The sequence below is a fragment of the Lissotriton helveticus genome, chromosome 12 (assembly GCF_964261635.1).
Source record: "Lissotriton helveticus chromosome 12, aLisHel1.1, whole genome shotgun sequence".
Taxonomy (NCBI): Eukaryota; Metazoa; Chordata; class Amphibia; order Caudata; family Salamandridae; genus Lissotriton; species Lissotriton helveticus.
The window spans coordinates 877,859,303-877,878,082 of NC_136073.1; positions in this window are offsets into that span (position 1 = coordinate 877,859,303).

Consider the following 18,780-nt stretch of genomic DNA (forward strand, 5'->3'; position numbering starts at 1 on the left):
GCCCGCCTTTTGGTTTTCAAGCCAGTCCAATGCATCAGGAGGGTCGTTAAAAAACATGGAATGGTCGTCGGCAATCACCTTGAGTCTGGCTTGGAATAGTAATATGCACTCAAGTCCAGGTGCACACATCTTTACTTCCATAAACAATGCTCATTTCTGTTGTACTGCTTGTGTATAACCTGGGAATATTGCTACCTGCCTGCTCTCAACTTGGTGTTGACCCAGGGCCGGTCCCTGTTGAAGGATCAAGTCTTTTTCTCTGTAAACAAGCAACCGTGCCACCAGAGGTCGAGGCTGACTGCCAGGAGAGGAATGTCTGGCTGGCAGATTGCGCATTCGTTTCAGTGCAAAGAATGGGAACAAAAATATGCGGTGCGACCTCTGCAGAGAGACACTTTTCTATGTAGTCACACATGGCATTTCCTTCTACTCCTTCCGGGAAACCCACCACATGGATGTTGTTTCGCTTGTTCTAGCCTTCCGCATCCTCAGCTCTCCGATCAAGGGAGTCCATTCTGTTCCTGAGGGTGAGCATCTGCTGCTTTAGGGTGTCCACAGATGGGTGCATGTTGCCTATCGCCTCTTCATGGCGCTTGACTTTATCTGCCAGTTGTCTATGGTCATCATATAGCATTCTGAGGTCGAGAGAGACCTGGTCAATTGTACCTCTAAGACTGTTCTGCAAGAGCTTATGGCAGTGATATTTGGTCTAGTTTGGTTGCAGAACAGCGTTCATGTGTTTGAGGGGCATTCCCAGGCACAAATTACGTTTGCTCGTCCTCCCCTCAAGGCGAGGTTATTCTCATAACCTGATTTTTGTCTACCTCCTGCATCTTTCACGGACCAACTTCTGCTCATCTCTCTACCCTTCTTAGGTTCTCACTGTGGGGTAATTCCCATTCGCAGCATAAAGAGCAACACTCAGAATGGTCTTGTTGTGATGTTGCCTGAATAATGCCAGGGTAGTGGACGATTGAAGAAACTGTGTGGGAGGCTAAAGAGGTAAGCAAGGCATGTCCTTACTGTCTCACATCCATCATGCTGGTTATCAAATATGCTATGGTGCCTCCAGTGGTAAGTGTGTTATTATCGTGTTGACGCAGTGCACTTTCTCCCCCCTCCTTGCCTTCAATGATGAGGCAGAGCTCTCCACTTAGTCAACAGATTCTGCAGCTGTTGCATGTGAAGCCCTCCCCATTACACATGGTCTCACAAGGTCTGCGCCACTTTGAGATTGTATTGAGGTTGGACTGTTTAAGTTCAGGGTGGCACTCAAATGTGCACCAGCGTGTTCCATTGTTTATATCCCCCCCGCTCCCTGGCCACTCAGGTTGGGCTCCGAGCACACCCATATGCCTCTTTCTGCAGTCGGGGAGTGGGAGCCTGGTCACTTCTCTCCTCGGTGCAACTCCACTCCATCAAGGATGTTCTCTGCAGTCATTGAGGTGAGCAAAGCTGCTGTTCTCCACACTGCACCTTTGCTGCCGGGAGGAGGGTCCTGCAGCGGCTGAGGTGAGCAGGCCGCAGCTCATCACTCAGCCGTGGCTGCACCATGCCAAGTCTCTTTACTGCTCAGGCCTCAACCTGTGGCAATTACCAGCAGTTCCAACAACTCTGCACTCGGTAAGTAGTCATGGATGGTGAGCCGTCCTGTTTGCAGGCCCTAGTTCTATCTGGATGTTGATGGACCGTGTGCGGCTCGTCAGAGGCTCTCTACTATGATGAGCAAAACACACAAGGTGATGGACGGAATGTTGCACATTGGCAAAACATTCGCCCCCAGTCACAGATCTGGGTTTAATCCATCGTTATTTTGCTCACCACGCCACCCCAGTTCAGGCATGGCCATATGCAAATCAGTCTTGACCCTGTGCTTCATGGGAACAGTCCAGCCCGAACTGCCAAGCCATGTCTTCCCTGGACCGGAATCAAGCATCCTAGGACCAGTTTCTGGCTAATCAGCCGTCATCAGCCAGGATAGCTTGACTCCAGTGGCGTAGTGAGCACGGGACCCATGTTTCTACTATGAGGCCATCTTTTGTGTGGCTGGCTATGATCACCCCGCTAACGCTTTAACGTCATTGAACCATCATTTTTCTCTCTTGAATTGGCCCAAAGTTGTTGGATGGGCAATGGACAGCTTGAGTGAAATTTGCAGCTAGTTGGAACTATCTACAGGAATGGGGTCTTCATCCGTCTGAAGGGCGCCCTTGGAGACACTGAGGCCAAGAATGGTGCCTTTGTAGTGTGCGCTTTCAGGCAGTGTGGGAGGAGGTCGATTTGAGAGTCAGAAGTAGTTGCAGAAGGCCATAAAGGATGGTGTCTAGAAGAGTCGGAGAAGTACATTGGTAAGTCATAGAGTAGGTGGCACAAATTGAATCATGTCAAGGTACAGGAGGTTGGGATACACTGGGCAGGAAGCACTACAGCAGCGCCCTGAAGGCCAAAACGCTCTGCTCTTATCAGGTCGTGGCTGGTTTCTCACTGGTGGCTAGGGGTTGAAGATGAGGGCCTCGGCTCCACCACTTGTTGACTTCTGTGTCCTACATCCCAGTGGCCGGGTCACGCCTGGTAGTTGGCAGGACTCAGCTGGACGTGCGAAGCATCCACGGCAGGTGGAAGGGTCACTCTGCGGTGCGGACAGTCTCCGGAGCCTTCTGTCGAATACATAGTGGTGCTGAAGGGCCATGTGCCTGGATACCCTCCTGGGTGATTAGTGCGCTATACAAATCAATATAACATAACATGCTGTATATTGGTAAGTAGGTCGCGGATAGTTGTGAGAAGCACGGTCCCGACTCTCTGAATTTCTTTTCCTCTGGGAGATCTCAACACATCCCCTGTTGATTGCCGAGGTGGGGTTATTCATAGGGTTGCGATCCCAGGCTGACGGTGCCTCAGCAGGGGGCCTTCCACTAGGCGGCCATGTTCATTCTATCACTCATTCTGTCTCAGACAGCATTACAGGCGTAGGCGCATGGATGCAAAATTCCGGTGTTTGGTTGATATGTTTCCGCAAAACATCAAAATTGTCCACTATGACTTTCCTAAAATAGAAATTCTTCCCAGAACATTATAATGTAAAACCAGCATCTGATCACGATTTTAATGTATAAAGACCCCAAGTCGCTATGAAACGTTTACTTCTATGAAAAGCAAATGCTGCTTTTTCATTGGCAACCATTTTTCTTTGTGACCCCTGCTTTCTTTGTGACCCCTGCTTTCTTTGTGACCCCTGCTTTCATTGTGACCCCTGTATTCTTGACACTTTATTTGTATTGTCATGGACGTCATTTAGGACTCGCCAGGGGTTGCAATTGTTACTCCTGGCATTCCCCGTGCGACCACTGGCGGTGCTCCTGCGACCCTTGGCCATAGAGGTTGGTAAAGAAGGGCTAGGATCACAAGATAACAGGGCTTCCTTGAGCTTTTTAAACTCACCTTAGTCTGCAACAAATGGGAAGTTAGGCTGCGGTGAAACAATGTTACCCCTAGTCATACTCTGGTGTCCCTGGCCATGGCAGAATTTGTTTCTATTTGAGAGGGTCAAATGTTCCAAGCGATGGCCTTCCTTCGTTAATGGGGTTGGTCGGCATGCTCAGATATCCTTGGTCAATGGGAAACCCCTAACCCATTAGGCCAAATTAAGGGCCTCATTAGGATGGCGGTGAATCCGCATCCTCCGGGCCGGCGGAAGCCACTGCCGGCCCGGAGGATGCGGATTCACCGCCGCGGCCACATCAAACACCCACCGCCAGATTAGGATGGCAGTGGGAATGTGGTGGGGCCAGCGGCGGATGGCAGGTCCGTCCGCCGCTGATCCGCAGGTTTTGCCGGGCCATTTGGTGGCGGTGTCTGCAAGACACCGTCAGCCAAATTAGGAAGCATGAGTAAACATGCTTTTCCGCGGCGGTTTTTCCGCCGTGGAAAAGCATGTGGACCTTTGCTTCTGGGGGGCCCTTGCGGGCCCCCAGGGTAAAGGGGGGGTGGGGGTGCACATGGGGGGTACCTCTGGTTCCCCCCTGCATTTGCATGCACAAAGCGGCAGGCACCGCACTGTGCCTGCCGCTTTGTGCATGTAAATGTGAAACATGCTTTTTTAACCTTGCGGCGGGTGCTGCTTCAAGCAGCACCCGCCGCAAGGTTAAAGATCCAGGATGTGACCGCCAGGGTGGCGGTCACATCCTAATTTGCATGGAGGGACCGCCGCTGCCCATGTGGACGGTCCCTCTTCCACGGGGGTGGCGGACGGACGCAGGTCCGTCCGCCATCCTAATGAGGCCCTTAATGTGTAAAAACAAGAACCTGTCTGAGTTGTTGTCAGAATGAACTGTAAATTCCAATAAAACAGCTCTGTGGTAATTTGAGTTGCATTTCAAGGGACTTTATTTTCCAAGGTAAGCCTGTTATTAGGTGTGATTCTTAGAGTCAGAATCACTAATTTGTTTACACAGACTGATTCAGTAGGATTATTGAAGACAGAATCGCAAATTATGTAAGAACAGCCGACACATGTTTCGCCCTCTTCTAGGAGCGCAAGCCTGGGGCTTTTTCAAGGCATACATGGGGCAAACCAGGAGTATCGTCTGGGTGCCAATAGACTCATGTGTCTGTTGCACGTATTGCGTGTGCCTAAGTACCTGGTGCCATGTTGAGCGTCTATTAGGGTTTCCAGAGAACTATGCGGTCCAAGGTTCTAACATTCTGATTGGTCCGTAAGCAGAGTTTTGTGATAGCGGTACCTTGTGATCAAACAGAAAATGAAATGCATTTGAAACAATATTATTTACTGTTTCTGCTTGAGCAGGCCAGTCAAAAAGGCATCTCAATGTAAGTTTGGCATGCAGGCGAGGGTGTGTTTGTGTAAGAGAGAGTATCTGTGTGTGTGTGTCTGTATGTGTGTGTGTGAGAGAGAAAGTGATAGGCAGTGAGTGAGAAAGAGACTGTAACAGTAATTGAGGATGATTGAGTCAGAGTGAATGACAATGAAGCAAAAGAATCACTGGAAGTAAGTGAGAATGAGTAAGTGGGAATGAATAATAATGATTGTGAGGAGTGGTAGAGAGTGTGAGGGAATGAAAATAAGTTACTGAGTAACAATGAGGGAGTATAACTGAGTGGAAATAAGAAGGACTGCGAATGAGTGAGTGAGAGTGAGAAAGTATGAGTGAGCCTACCAAGAGTGTGAGTGAGAGTAAAAGTGAATGTGAGCTGCTAAGAGTGTGAGTGAATGAATGTGAGTGTGACTGAGAATGTGTTTTTATGCGTGCAAGTCTCTGTTTGGCTGTTGAAGGCTCCAACGGTGAAATCCTGGCGCTGGCATCCTGGAGACAATTCTTATCATGGCAGGCACCTGTGACTATTGGCACTGACATACTAGAGGTAAGACTTGGCTTATGGGCACACCCATGACTGAATGCTGCTGCTGGCACACGGATGGCACTTCCTAGCTTAGAGGCATGTGTTAAAAAGTGCTGGCCCTGATAAACTGGTGGAAATTCTTGGAATGGGGCACCCATGGCAAAATGCTGGTGCTGGAGTATCTGAGGTCATTCTTTGCATAAGGGAGGGCAACAGTGGAACTGTGCTATAAAGGAAGGTAGGGAAATGGCACAAGGCTGGCCCAGACATACCAGAGGTAACTTTTGGCCAGGGGTGGCTCTTCCGATATGGTGGAGGAGCGTTGCACCACTGCTGAAATGCAGCAGTCAGAAGAAAGATAAAATGACTTTATTGCCATTTTATTTTTACTTCCCATCCACTGGATCTGGGGTTGGGGCCATGCCACGGCATCACACAGCAGGGGGGGGGGGGAGTGGTAGGCACTGAAAAGTGTGCATGTCAGTTTGTCCAGCCGTCCACGGATGGCCAAACCGACACGCGCACTTGGATATCTCCAGGCTGTTTCATGGAGATATCCTGGTGCTCAGGGGCACAGGCTCCAAGACCATGCTGGAGCACAAAACTGGCCGCTCCACCCAATGGATTAAACCCAGATCTTTTGACTGGGTGTGAGTGTCTGATTGATTCAGATGCTCCGTCCATCACCACCCCCTTTTGTTCCGCTTTTGGCCGCCATAAGTGTGGCAGGGTATGCTCAGACGTGAGTCCCTTGCTCACTTTGCCACTGGATTCAAGCAAGCCGGGCTGAAGACTGCTGTAATGCCAGAAACCGGTCCTCGGAAGCTTGTTTCCGGTCCAGGGAAGACATGGCTTGGCAGTTCGGGCTGGACTGTTCCCATGAGGCACAGGGTCAGACTGATTTGCATATAGCCATGTCTGAACTGGGGTGGCAGAGTGGGCTAAAGAACGGTGATGGATTAAACCCAGATCTTTTGACTGGGTGTGAGTGTCTGATTGATTCAGATGCTCCGTCCATCACCACCCCCTTTTGTACCGCTCCACCCAATCCCAGCGCTTCTTTCAAGCTGGGTTTAATAGCATCAGAGAATCACTGGGATTGTGTGGGATGTGGGGAGCCTGTGCTCATGGGAATTTTAGTGCCGGGACGGTAGCAGAGGAGCTACGAGGCGGGGTGCAGGAGCAGAGGTTTGCAGGGGCCGGCAGAAAAGGTAAGTTTATATTTTTATTATAATTTGTTTTCCACCCCCCACCTTGGATTGGTAGCAGCCGGCCCTGCTTTGACATAAGGGCCATCTATGCTATATGAACATAAATTGTAATGGGGTAACCCAGTGTCCCTCAGAACCTGGGCGTCTAGAAAATATGCTACGAATGGTGCTGTCGGGCAAACGATTTCTTAGCATTCCATCATTAATGTACAGAAATTTAGAAAGAAACACACAAAGATGAGATTAATCACAATTAGTATATTGGACTTTTTTCTTTTTTTGTATATGCAAGGCTGTCACAAAAACAAGTTCATAATTGAAAAGACGAAAACGTGACTTGTGAGTGAAAAAGTGTTCTTAAAGTGACGAGGTGATTAAGTGTATGCAATATATACAGTGCAATTGTTTAAAAATAATATATACAATTTATGACTCAATCGACATCCGCCCCTATGTCAAAAAATCCCCAGCAGGCCTCCTCTGGGTCTTTTTCTTTTTGGGGGTGGAGAACGTAGGGTATAGATTGTCAAGATACGTATTGACAAGATGCTTCGTCCCATGGCACAACAACAGAGAAGGGTGCCATTCCACCTGCGTCTACTCATAGAGAAGGAACTCGAGCAGCTTGAGCAATTGGGAGTGATTGAGAAGGTATCAGGGCCCACTCCATCGGTATCTCCGCTCATGACTGCCCCTAAGCCAAAACAATCTGGGGCCATAAGACTATGTGTGGACATGAAACTACCCCATAAAGCAATATGACGTGTAAGGCATATCACACCCATGATAGACAAAATCATGGCTGACTTAAATGGAGCCCATTGGTTCTCAAAAATAGATCTGAACGTGGGATATCATCAGTTACACCTTGACGAAGAGAGTTGCTACATCATGATGTTTTCAACTCACGTAGGGTTACGACGATATCTCCACCGTACCTTGGGTATCTCCTCCCCTGCCGTAGCCTTACAGGGAAACCCTCTCATGCCTAGTGAGCTGGATTAAAGTCAGTGAAGACATTTTCTATATTTTCAAGGACTCTGGAAGAGCACCATGTAAGATTGAGGGCCGCACTCCAAGGCCTGGCAGTGAGTGGTTTGATGCTGCACCTCCCAAAGTGCAAGTTCCATACCAGCTTCATAGAATTCTTCGGATACCACTTCTCTGGCGAAAGTCTTTCGGTTGATCCCCAAAAGGTGGAAGAGATCAGGTCTGCAACCACACCTACAACTGTCTCAGAAGTCTGCAGTTTTCTGTGGATGGCAGATTACTGCGGACGATTCATCCAGAAGCTAGCTACTTTGTCTGAACCACTGAGGACTCTGACCAAGCACGATTGCCCATGGGAATCGATGGTGGAAGCAAGCAGGTCTTCAAAGTAGTCAAAGAGGCCGTTCTAAATGATGCTACTATGGCATACTTTAACCCGCAGAAGAAGATGCAACTGGTTAGAGATGCGAGCCCAGTGGGTCTTGAAGCTGTCCTTTTACAGGAAAAGTGTGCAGGACAATGGGTGCCTATTGTCTATGACAAGAAACGTGATAGCATGCACTCCTTGTTCTCAATGTAAATGACTTATTTAAGGACGCTCAATGGCGAAAGTTTGCGTGCTAGCTTGAGGTGTGCTCTGCCCCAGTAGCACATGTGTATGATTGCAAAAGTATCTGGTGCGTCGTCATGCCCCACGATCAAGCTGCACAGCATTGCACTAAGTTGCACAAATAAACAAAGTAGAATCCAATATTTTTCATCCATAGTCTTTACATAAACCAATTTTCTCCATATGTTTCACATTTATAGTAGGAACAACATAACTCCTAACTTACATGTCCAGAACAGCCCATCCAGGCATTTTTCATGGCATATTGGAATAAGCTGTACACCGTGGGTAACCCAATGTATTTCGGGCATATTTCGCCCTTCGTCAGGGGTAGCTAAAACGTAAAGAAAGCCCATCAAAAGTTTGTAAGAGACTACATACAACAACAACGTAACTCATGTTACAATGCGATAAACATACAAAACAATGAATGCTTGACTTAGTGTCCACATATCTGTGAGATTTTCGAATAATTGACATGTGCTCCATTCTTTCTAAATGTGCTCCATGAATAATCAAGAAACCAAGATATAGAAATAAATACTGCAATCAAAAGTGAAAGACAAAAAATAGAAATGAAAAATCAGACTCACTCGTGATCTGTGCTTAGGTACCCAAAATACTACTTTGTGTCTTTACGTTTTAGCTACCCCTGACGAAATCCTGTCTCTCGTCTACTTTCTATACTTTGTGGGATTGACAAATCAGGTGCTCCAAATGTCTAATTCGTGGAAAAGCGTCTGTGTCACAGCAGTGAAAAGAGACAGGATTTCAATTGACTAACCTACTATCACGTCCCTTTCTGACTGTGGAGCCGGAAGGCCCATCTGCTTCAAATTCTCCACCACTTGCTCCGGTGGCTCTAGGGTGTCCCCCACTTCATCCTGATGAAGACCCTGCTGTAAGGATCCTACTTGCCTATGATCCAGCGCGGCTCCAAACAAAACCTATAGCAACCAATGCTCTGCTACCAAGAAATACTGATCCAGCGCGGCTTCAAACAAAACCTGCAGGTCATCACCACACTGCCTAGGAGCTATTCACACATTACTCGTCAGTGGGGCCCACAACACTGCGAGTCAGTTTCAGTTTCAAAAGCTTTATTCGGTTTGTCAATAACAACCATATAAGCATTGTGTTAAAATACAGAAACCATTATTAGCAGCCCACTTTAAACTCTCAAATGTTTGCTTAGCAGCATGGGTGACTTAGAGGCAACATGTGCAATTTTATATTTCGTGCAAAATCGCAAAAAAAGTGCCAAGTGCAGTCAGTTTACATTTTGTGCAAATATCGCAATAGAATACCATGTGCAATCATTTAGATTTTGTACAAATTTAGCAAAAAGTGCAATGTGCCAGTAATACTGAAAAAAGTATTACCATCAGTACATAAAAACCCAAATTAATCACATGAAATATTGTATATGAATCACGTGTTCTAAGCCTGTCTCCAGAAATTCCATAAAGTGCTTACATGCTTTCTTAGGTATTTGAGTCTTAACATATAATTGTGCATACTCAAAAGTTGATAGATTTCCTAGCAGCTATACATTTTATAATATAAGATGCGACATAAAAGCATATGTCTGGACCTTCCAAAGAAAACAATAACTTCATAGCATTTTTAGTTGATCTTACATTATGTTTTAAAAAGATAGATTTCAAATAAAACTTCCTTAACAAAGAATAAAATTTACAAAACATTAAAAAGTGACAACAACTTTGGTTGGATATATTATCACATGGGCATGCAGTAGTAGAACTTTTTTTCATGGTCGGAAAAGCCACGAGATAGTGAACAATCTCTAACCTTAGGCGTGTTAAATTCAAAACGGTGGGAGGTTCTAGTCACTTCGGTCAAATATACCTGAAAGCCGATTCTAAGGTTTAATTGCTAATAAAATACAAGGGTGGGTTGTTCCCCAATTCTTCTCCCATGAATCTCCCTTTTATATGCTAGAAAGGTTGTTTTTAACTCATTCTTAGCAATTGAGGCTGCGTACTCGGGCTCTACCTGAATGGTAAAGTTAAACAGAAGACTATACCTGTGGTGGATAAAACGTAACCAGGGAATACGAAAACAGTGGTCCAGCTTCAAACAATCTTTAATAATTGATTGAGTAAATAACGTTTCTTCTTTAGACCAGATAGATCGCCACAATAACAGGGGGCGTAGGGCAGCTAGGTCCGAAATATATTTGATTCCCACTTCTTGGTGTGCCAATTCCGTAGAGGCCGATGTTGGCACGCTCAGCAACCGTTTGAGAAAGGTGTTTTCATCTTGCTGAAGTGACTTTTCATGACATGTCTTGTTCGTGGAAAAGCGTCCGTGTCACAGCAGTGAAAAGAGACAGGATTTCAATTGACTAACCTACTATCACGTCCCTTTCTGACTGTGGAGCCGGAAGGCCCATCTGCTTCAAATTGTCCACCACTTGCTCCGGTGGCCCTAGGGTGTCCCCCACTGCATCCTGATGAAGTCCCTACTGTAAGGATCTTACTTGCCTATGATCCAGCGCGGCTCCAAACAAAGCCTGCAGGTCATCACCACACTTCCAAGGACTATTCACACATTACTCATCAGTGGGGCCCACAACACTGCGAGTCATTTACACACACATTCACCCTGCTCCCAGGACTAGTGAAGACTAGAGGACAGCTACTGGATTCTAGTGGTGTCTTATTTCATACTAAAATTTTATACACGTTATACATCTGCAGTTTGTCAAAATTACCATGGTTTTATTCTTAAGAGACATAAAAACACCCCACCGTTAGGTCAATAGATCTGCTAGTAAAAGTTACCTAATGGACAACAAGACCAGCTTAATTCTCCATTTCTTTAATTTTTATTTAGAGATTTAATCTACTAGCATTACCTTACTTTATTCGCTCTATTTTAATAATCATTTAAACATTCAATATCCTGAAGAGAAAGAGAAGTTAAATTTAAACATTTATTTTTATTAGCAAAACAGTTCAGTAAAATAAGTCAAAGTAATATTACCAAGATTCAGGATAAGGACATCAGAGCAAGGACAGCATAATTCCCAAAATCCACCTCCCTATTCTTTCTTGATGTTCACCTCCCATCCGGACTCCGCACCCATCAAAAGTTAAAGTCAAGAAAAATTTCAAAGTCTTTGCACCATAGGAAAAGTTTGTCAGTCCGACAGCATGTCGTGGTGCGAAAATAAAATCAAAAGCAAGCAAACTTTTTTCTTACTTCCAAACGTCCTCTTTTATACCCTTTCACCCTAACTTATCTATCTAAGATTCGTAACTTTTAGGGTCCTCGCTTATTCTCATTGGTCGAATTAAGGGGTGGATGAGCATAACCTCATCTCCTCATTGTCCATATTTCCACCAAGTCATCGTTTTAATCAAAAATAAAGTCTCAATTGTTCTTTAACAGTTTTTTTCACTTGTGTCCTTTAAATTGTTATTTCAGACTGGTTTCCCATGCTCACGATGCCGACATACAGGATTTTGGCACTTGCTCAAATTCAGGTCACGCTGACCTTGACCCACGCTATACAGGCACAAGCTGCTTGCACTTCTCTCGAGCACAGTCCCTCATTCGTAGATCATCACGATCTCGGAGTCTTGCAAACTTCCATTTTATTTTAGGCCTCATGGGCCTTTATGGGAACTATTACAGAAACAAACACAATTAATCGTTTGATTTCGAAGTATAGCCTTTCTGTTTACCTTCCCCCATTGTAAGGTAACCCTGTTAGTTATTACCTTGCGTTTCAGCCACAAATAAGCATGGTTTACTTATCATTCTCCATCATTTTTGCCACAATAAGACATACAAAAAGCTTATACTCATAGATTTTCTTTAGATTATGACATTTGCGTACCAGATTAACATAACAATTTCACCTAATTAGTAGATTAGATTCTCAACATAAACAAATTAGTATCCCACATGTATTTGTGTGTGTGCATTCTATTCTATGTTGGTTAATTTCAAAACCACACATTTAATACATATTACTGTTATGGGGAAGAAACTTCGTGAGGGGTATACAAAAATGTTGTTCTCACCCTCGCTCCATCCCCTACATATAATCCCAGGGTCGAAACTTCAACAGCTATATCTTGTGTTTACCTTTGTGGAAAATAGTGATAGATTCACTGTATCCCCTTCTGTCATAACATTATGGTGTTGTAAATAGGTTAAGCCTTAGACAAGGCTGGATTGGCTATTTTTAGGATTTAGATGTATACATTGTTCACTGCCCTCCTTCTTTCACTTACTCTCACCTCTGCACATTGCAGCACTTACCCCTCCCTCCCTGCTGGGGCACCTTATAATTATATGTAACAGATGTTACGTTTGTGAATATGAGATCCCATATTCCACATGAATAAAATGTGTTCAACATGAATGGTATTGTTTGCTTTTACAGGTGTTGTTGATGTTTATATCTCTTTTTTTCTAAATGTGTGTCCACTGGGGCCTTCTTTTTTGTACTGAACATTTCCCAGGTCCCAGTGACATGTCTGGGTTTACCCCTTTGTCTTGTAACTGAAAAAAAGGGCATGGAATATGTGGAAAACACCATGTACATGGCACTCACCATTGGTGTAAATTCTGGAAGGTACCACATTATTCATGTTCTTCTACACTACAAGATGGCCGCCATGGTGATGATAGAAAGCCCAGAGTTGCAAGTTCTTGCAAGACCACAGTGGTTTAGCAGCCATATACAAACTGTATTTAACCCAGGGAATCAATGAAGCTGTTGCCTGCTATTCGGTTTCTGGTTCTGGGTATTTGCCATCAGTTTCTGTTCTCCGTCTTCCTGGTTGGTTGGTAAGATCCATCTGTGCTTGCGGCCATTCCTCAGAGTTTGCGGTAGTGAAGGAGTGTTCCTTCGTTCATGCTGCACTGCCAAAGGAAGTTAATTGGACATATCCTCCCCGAAGTCACCGACTCGTTCGCCTTCGTATATATCGGCAGTGCATGTTCATGCTGCTCCGCTCTCCAGCTGTGTTACTCGTGAGGGCCGTTTGGACTTTGTGGCTACAGAGTATTGCACATAATGGACTGGCACTAAACATTGTGGCTTTTCATTGCTCTCTCTGCTCTCAGGTCACACGCATGGGTTGAAGCCTTGCTAATATATATTGAGTGATACTTCTGATGCTGCAGCCTTATACTTAAGTACTTTTAAGATGCCATATGGTCCTATGGTGATATCCACACGGATTGTTGAATTATGTCCAAACATTTGGTCAATAGTCTGATACTGTTACAGCATGTTCTGGTCATAGGCTCCTCATGATTCCATTTCAAACACCCAAAAGTGTATATTGATCTGCAGCTCGCAGATATATTATCAACCTACCTTTATATGCACATAGCAGTCCTGATATATGTGATTTGACATTATTTCTCCATGCACAGCTGTGCGATAATATAATTTCCTTATAAATTATTTATTGCTGATATTACTTGAATGATGCCTGCAATTTGCACACTAGCACATAGCGTCGGGGTTGGTAGTATTCCTCTTCCAGGTCTCCTTCTCTGGTGTACCCATCCTAATTTCCCTTTCCCCCATCAGGCCACTCTGTTCCTCTGCTAATATTATTGTCAGAGACAGAGGTGCCGGAAGGTGAGCTTATTGGGGATAGTGTCCTGAGGATCCTTCTCGCTGACATAGGTTGTATTAGTAATATTAAATCTGACTACTCCAAACTCCAACCATTTTCCTACTATTGCGGATGTTGGAGTTTGAATAACCAATTTGACCCTCTCAAAATCCACCGCTTTCGCATCTGTTGCTTAGGTTGGACTGGGAATAGTAAATATGATTCCCTCAAAGTCCAACGCTTTCTGCACGATTCCTTAGGTTGCAATCGGAATAGTAAATATGATTCCCTCAAAGTCCAACGCTTTCTGCACGATTCCTTAGGTTGCAATCGGAATAGTAAATATGATTCCCTCAAAGTCCAATGCTTTCTGCACAATTCCTTAGGTTGGAATGGGAATAGTAAATATGATGTACTCAAAGTCCAACGCTTTTCCTACTGTTGCTCGGGTGGGAGTAGGAATAATACATATGTTTCCCTCTCCCCCGCAAAGACCATCTCCTTCCCTACTCTTCAGAGCCTCCAGCAATTCAAGGTTTCGCAATCCACAAAATAAACACAAAATCAGTTAAGTATTATGAAGGCTGCAATACTTGAAATACTGGCTGCAAGAAATTGTCTCTCAGCAGTGCAAGCAAAATGTTTCACGCTACCAGACAAATTTGTTGACTTAAGTTGCTAAATGGCACTTACAAAATTACCTGCCATGGTGAATAGTAGCTGCTTCCTTTTGCAGGTGACCCGAGGATTTAACAAGAGTCCTAATAACAGGCAGAGGATTTGATAGGTCCCCTCGGGTCAAAACAAAATAAAGGTCTTGAGGTCGCGTGGGTCAGCACAGTGCCCAGGAGGAAACTGCACATAGCATTAACATGTAGAAGCTTTGACATTAAACATCACATTACAGCACTGCACTGAACAGTAATTATTAAAAGTGATAGTTTTTAAACATGAACTTAGAACTATTCCTGTTCCCGCCCCGTCGTGGTGACAGTGCCATTAGGGAACTAGGAGGCAGGACAGTTGTCATGTGAACCATGTATGTGGCCCAGGTTCTTATAGACAGACCAACATTATAGTCTATTAAATCAAACCCAATAGGTTTTTATTGAGATGGGATTCTGAACTCATGTCTTTGAAGGTGCTTTGATGACGATGGTCAAGAAAAATGAGAACCAGTAAAATAAAATATCTACCTAAGATCACACAATTTGGTTAGGCGGGGAAGCCATGATTAATCCAGTTTTTGTTGTTTCACTTTGTTTAAATCAGCCACTAAATGTCTCTCTTTTTATCTCAAATGTTAGTGTTCTTTTTCACCCCTTGGGGCTGCGGATAGAGCGAGGGTAGCAGGTGGGAGCCATATGTAAGCCAGTCTTGGTATGGGCTCGAGGCATCAACAGGATCGCGAGCTGAGCCAGGTTTGCGGTGCGGCAAAATTCTACGCGTGCGCAGATCGGACGGCTCCCGGCCGTCCGATGCACACAAGCACTGCGGCGTCGGACGGCCGAGGGTCGTCCGACGCATGCAAAGGGTTAAGGTTTCAGTGGCTCGCCAACCTCTACACGTAGGCATCAGGCTGTTGTGAGAGAGAATGAGCAACCGAGGCAGGGAATGAGTGACCAAGACAGGGTTACTGCACTCGAACCCTTTCCTCCTGCAGGGAGGGCTGCGAGAGGGGTGGGGAGGAGAGTGAGGGATACAGGGAGTGTACCAGTGCTCCTTAACTTCTGCTCATGCATGGACAAGTGCGAGGAATGCAACGGGCTCCTGCAGGGAAGGGTGCTAGGGGTGCAGGGAAGTGAATGATGGTTGTAGGTGCTCCTGCAGGAAGGAATGAGGGGTTGCATTGAATTAATGCAGGAGAGTGAGGGGTGCTGTGAGCTCCTGCAGGGACCATTGCGAGGATGCTGCAGAGAGTGTTGTTAACATTTTGTTGTGTTAGGTGCTCACTAAAAGAGTAACACAAACTGATGCAAATCTTTGCTGCTCGAGGCCCATGTGTTTTAGCACCAAGCAGCTCGAGGAGTTAAGCCCTCATGGCTTTCTTTTTAGGATAACTTGCAGCTTATGGGTTATAAATCCTGGCATAACCCATTCAGGCTTCCACACTTCGGATGTGGACAAACCAAATGGCAAGAAAAAACACTCTCAGATCCCTTAAACATGCCTATACCACTCACTGACCTCCCTATCCTGAAACCTGCTGTTGGGCGCTGCAGAGAACAGGAGTTCCTTTGGCTTGCAGTGACCGGAGCTTTGCTGGGACGCCACAAGCGCTGCACTCGAGTTCCCAGAGTGCAGCTGAACGCTGATTGCCGTCTCACCGCTGCGGGACTGCGAGGCTTGGAAACAGCTGTAGCCTCTTCCCGCAGCGGCCACGCCCCCTTGATTGCCGAGGGCTATAAGAGAAACCAGGGCTCTCCGCGAAGCGGAACGCGCGCAGGACAAGGCCCGGACTAAGGGCGAACAGTCTTAGACAGTCCGAGACAGGTCGTGACTGGACTGGGCACGTTATACTGTCCGTGTTGAACACGAGTCATCTGGCTGCAGTAAGACATTTTGCTTCTGGATATACATAAATTGTAACTCACTACTATAGCATTTTTTGATGTATATTGTTTAACCCACTTGCATGATAAAACTCAAGTGCTGCTACTAATACTACTGAGGATGCCAAAAAAGATCCCAGTCGCTGTGGCAAATACCATGGATAATTATATGGTACATGTAGTATCCAAGATTAACAATGAAAGGAGACAGTCACTAGGTTTCAGTCAATCCCCTAATCTTTCCCCCCTGAGCCCACCACCAAACTCTCCGTGGGTAGATATACCATCTCAGGATATGGGAAATGAAGCCCCAGATGTAGAGACATGTTAAAAATAGCAATATGTATGTACATAAGCGGCGTTCATTTGTGTCCACAGTACCCCTTGGCGTAAACAGAATGGATATCGCTAAGACTCTGACTGTGTTGTCCCGCTGGCATAGCACACACGCACACGACAGCCATTTTAGGTACCATGGCCTCCCTGTCCACGATCGCTCATCAGCGCACTTCCCTGACCCTGCAAGCATCCCCCATGCACCCTGACTGCCCCCGCTCTCTCATGCGCGAGTCATGAGCACTCCCCTCCCGCATGACTCTGTCCCTAAGAATCGCACCCCACGCCTGACCGACACCTCCTGCCCCCCCATGAATACCCCTCCTTTGATGACCTCTTCCTCTGAGCCTGAATGTCTGCACAGACCGCTGGTCATCCCTTAGCCCAAGGATACAGTTTATTGCCCATCACTGTACGCACTCGTCTCTCTCGAAAGAAGCCACTATTGATCACGACCGCCCCACCCCCTGAGACTCGATCAGGCACACACATTCCAATAGAATTAGCAGAACACTCAGCCGCATGACAGCCCCTCCTATTGCATGGAGGATAAGGGCCCTACTGTAGCCACGTGTTGGAATACCTCCATACTATACAAAGTGTTGATTGTAATAAAGGTTGCCTGTGTGCCACCAACCTGTGTATAAAAGACGAAGCCTCAGAGAAACTTGTTAGAGCACCTCCCGAAGACACTATGCGAGTGTCCCAAAGGACAGGCTCTCCTCATGAGTAATAAACCCTGTTCTTGTTTTCCTACTTCCAGTGCCCGTCTCTTTATTTGATAATTATTCAAGATGAGAATGAAGAGTCGCCCTGCACCAGCAGCCTGGGCATCGGGTGCGATATGGGCTGACTTTTCAACAATTGGCGCCCCAAACGCGGGGTCCATCAGCGACATAGGGTCCGGTAAGAGAGGTCCAGACGATGGGGTGAACATCTAAGTGATTGGAGTATACCTGCCTTGAGAGGGCCCTCGTCCGGCTGCCGATTGAATGAACTTCACCGATTCTGAACGGACCTCTCTCAAGTGACCTATTGTCCTGACTGGAATCCCCACAGAAATGCTGCGGTAAAAACATGGAGAAAGAGAACGATCGGGCGCTGGAAAAAGGAAGGCGAAGAACTGCCCACATGGTCCGGTCCGGGTAAGGTCGTGACACACGACAAATTGCGAAATTGATTGATTGATTGATTGTTTGATAATACTAGTATTTCCTATTGATTGTTTCTGGGAGATTCTCTATTTGCAAACAAACACAGAATCGCCATACTCTGTTTAGTCTTTGCAGATAGTGAAGGGTAGGCAACGCAAAACTTTAACACGTCATGCCTATCTTTTTCTCCCCATTGATTGATTGATTGATTGAATCGAGCATAGAATTGTTCGAAGTTGGTTCTCTTAAAGGATCTTCTCTGCCTGCAAACGGGGAAGAATAGGAATATTCTCTCTCCCTTTGCCGATAGTGAAGGGTGGGTAACCCAAACCTTTAACACGTCGTGCCTATTCCATTCCTCATTTGATTGATTGTTTATCCAAACGTTGACTGTTTGGGAATTGGTTCTTTTAGGAGGTATTCTCTATTTTGAAAACGAGCACAGAAGTCGCCATACTCTAGTCTTTGCAAGTAGTGAAGGGTAGGTAATGCGGACCTTTGTCCCCCGTTGTAATCTGTCATGCCTATCTACTCCCCACTGGTTGATACGCCAGTTTCGCCCGGACCATTTACTAGAGGAAGATCATCTGACCCGACCAGAAAGCACCCCTAGTGAAAAGGACATATGAGATAATAAAGTGATCACTGTAAACTGTTAACAGAAAACTTTAGCATGAAACAATCTGGAAAGAAAGGAATAGGGAAACGAAATCAGTAGGCCACTGATGAACATGAACTTTTATTTAAACAACGAACAAAGAAAAAATAACAATACGTAATAATAAAACCTATTAATGCCCTAGAAATAGGAAACGTTAGAAACGAGAACGGTAAACTGTAGAAAATGAAAGTCAGCAGAACATCCGCCCCCACTCTGGAAAATTCCAAAGTGGAGCAGGGTGCGGCTACGCCCAGCCGGAAGCAACCCATATAAGGCGGGTCCTGCTGCCAACAGTC